The sequence below is a fragment of the Coptis chinensis genome, chromosome 6 (assembly GCF_015680905.1).
Source record: "Coptis chinensis isolate HL-2020 chromosome 6, ASM1568090v1, whole genome shotgun sequence".
Taxonomy (NCBI): Eukaryota; Viridiplantae; Streptophyta; class Magnoliopsida; order Ranunculales; family Ranunculaceae; genus Coptis; species Coptis chinensis.
In genome coordinates this window covers 73176661-73179809 of record NC_141461.1, presented here as the reverse complement: position 1 = coordinate 73179809, position 3149 = coordinate 73176661, and the positions used below count along the sequence as shown (strand labels likewise).

Genomic DNA, 3149 nt, shown 5'->3' with positions numbered 1-3149 from the left:
GTCCATTCTAAATAGCATGAGGCCTTCAACTTTGACTTTTTATCCCAATATTGCCTTTACTAAGAGACGCTTAAGATTGCCTTTACTGAGAAGTCTTTATCCTCTAATTCTCAAGTTGACATCCTGTCCAGCAAAGCTGCCACAATAGAACTTGCTGCCCACAACTTTGAATCTCTTCCAGGACAGAAGTTTATCTCATCATTTCATAAGTTTATCCATCATGGCAGACCTTCGTCTACTGGGAGCATGACATTTATTTCGACTACAAATACTACAAGAGCTAGTCATTTTGAAAGATGACCAAAACAAAAAGTTTCAGCTCTGGCAGAAGTGTAGAACCAACTATGTATTCAAAAGTGTCTTGTTGTGGTGTTAGGTCCAAAATAAGAAGTTCCATATCTACTTTGGCTGAACCAACCATGTATTTACATTCTTAATTCAGAAAACTTTAACTGCCATTTGAGCTATTAAAGTGATAGGCAAGATAACATCAGTTTCCATTATAATTGAAGGACACTAAAAACTTAAAAAGATATCAAATACAGAGCACGCTGACAAAGACAGATCCACCAAATACATGCGCCTTCAGAAATGGTCCAACCACCAACTACTAATCAATAAAATTATAAACCACCACAACATCACATCTTTTACTTACTTGTTTTAGCTAGGTCTTTACATTATGTGCCTTCTATATGTCAGTCCATCTTGTCCATGTAAACCACGTAAACAAGTGACCAGACAATCCGACTTTGGGATTTACTCTTATGAAATCTGTACCACGCACCACCAACTGCCATGTACTTTATGCATATCAATGCAAAACTCCATCACCTAATATCAAGCAAAAAATTAATAGCGATAAGGATAAAATGAATACAATACTAAAAGGTAAAAAACAATACTAAAAATCAGTGTGTACCCGAGGCAGAATAAGAATCATCATCACTATTAGAATTTGTATTAGTTTCATCCTCCTCGTCACATGAAATTTGTGAAGCTTGTTCGCTACAAGAAAATTAACATAACAAAGAATATGTGAAATGCACTTTTAGGATTAAAAATGAAGAAATAATAAATTGGCATTTCTTACCCATTATTAAGCATTGGACAATTCCTTTTGTCATGAGATACTCCAGCCTTATTACATCCATTACAATCTTTGCCTTTTACTTTGCTTCCCCTTTCTGAGTGCCTTCTCTTTGCCCCTTTTAAGCCTTTTTCCGCAACCTTTTGACCTTGCTTGACTCGGTTCAGTATAATTATTTTCCATATTAGAACTCATATTTCTAAGAAAAATATTTTTATCGCGTGTTGCTGCTACACTTGTGCCACAATCAACGAACTTCTTAATCTCTTCAAGTGCACTACATAAAGCATCAGTATACACTTCAATTGCTTCTTTACTTCTAAGAGCTTCATCAACTACAACTGTAGACATTTGAATCAGTTCATTCCTCGTCAAAAGGTATAATTTATTATCTTTTATCTCCATTTCACCATCATCAATGACTGTCTCTGATTTTGCAGTTTTACACCATCTCTTTAAAATGTATTGGTCCGGCAATTTATCAAAATCATGCATCTTGTTCAAATATGCCAAAACGTGTCTACAAAGGACCCCCGCACTTTCAAACATTTTGCAACTACATGAAGCCAAATCCAAATCTTTTTTATAACAAACTTCCCGCACTCTATACTTTTCCTCCACTTTCTTCCCCAAAAAATTTCTTTCAACTTTATAAACACAACAACTGTCATCGTCACTAAGAAGCTCAAATCTATAGTTCAAGCTCTCCCACAACTCATCTTGAAATTTAAAAAACAACTTAAGTGTATAAACATCGGCCATATGTACCAAAAAATTATGGGGCATTTTCAATTTAGGCTTCTCAATCATATCTTTATTATCAGCCATTAATTCTTCATGGCGTTGGTGCATAATTCCCCTACCAAATTGAATCATAAAATCTACTAAAGAATTTTCCTTGGAAACATACCTCTTGTAGAATGAATGAGCACTTTCCGCTCACTGGGTACTTGACATACCAGCAGAGAAAATATGATTCACATATGCAGGCACCCACTGTGAATGGATATCGTACATTGACTGTAGCCATTTGTTTTCATGTAAACCACTCCTTTCAACAAGATCATTCCATTTGGAGCCAAACTCGTCCTTCGTCTCACATCTCCATATGCAACTTGAAAACTCACCATAGTACTCAGTATACTTAACTATATCTAATCTCTTGGAAAATTTCATTAATATGTGCCAACTGCAGTACCTGTAACAGAGTACCCAAATCTTTAATATGCCAAAAGAAATAAAAAGAAAAGAAAAGAAAAGAAAAAATTACAATACCTATGATAAGTAGTTGAAAGAACTTGAGAAATGGCTTTTGTCATTGCTGGATCCTGATCTGTTATAATCATTTTCGGCGCTTCGCTTGGCATAGCTTCTAAAAATTGGTCGAATAACCAACAAAACGACACTGCGGTCTCATCACATAAAAAAGCACAAGCAAATAAAATAGTCTGGCCATGATAATTAACCCCAAATAATGGTGCGAAAATCAATCCATATCGATTGGTCTTATAGGTAGTATCAAAATAACCACATCTCCAAAAAACTTGTATGCTCGCCTAGAGATTGCATCTGTCCAAAAACAACGAGTAATTCTTTGTTCAGCATCTACCTCAATTTTAAAAGTGAAAGAAGGATTCTTTCCTTGTTCCAATTTTAAATACTCGTGAAACATATCTCCATCGTGGCCCTTCATCTCATTACGCTTGTTCCTTTTCTAGTTATATAAATCCTTCTGTATAAAACCAATGTTTTCTATCCCACCTGACTGCACTCGATCTAAGCAAGCTGAATTGTTGATGTTGTGGTATATTAACCATGCTAAGTTGCTGCGTTAAACATTTTTGGGCATTAGAAAAGCCACGGTGAGATCTCAGAAAGTGTATTCTACTCGGAGTTGACAACGAGTAAGTATGCCCCTCAACGAACATACTAACTACAAATGCACCGGATTTTGTCTTCGTCACTGTTACTTTTGCTTTACAATCTTCTTTTATATTACCCCGATGCCTTTTTTGCCCAACATCTGCTACTATTAAACTTTTTCCTTGTTTATAACAAA

At 35.5% G+C, this 3149-nt stretch overlaps 1 long non-coding RNA gene across 1 annotated transcript; it reads right to left on the bottom strand.

Moving 5' to 3' along the window:
• Positions 1-481: 481 nt before the first annotated feature.
• On the bottom strand, positions 482-2609 carry LOC147494380 (uncharacterized). The gene is made up of 4 exons (XR_015199183.1): positions 2366-2609; positions 1094-2288; positions 923-1008; positions 482-834 (listed from the first exon to the last, which is right to left on the bottom strand). It is a non-coding gene; the product is annotated as an uncharacterized LOC147494380 (long non-coding RNA).
• Positions 2610-3149: the final 540 nt, after the last annotated feature.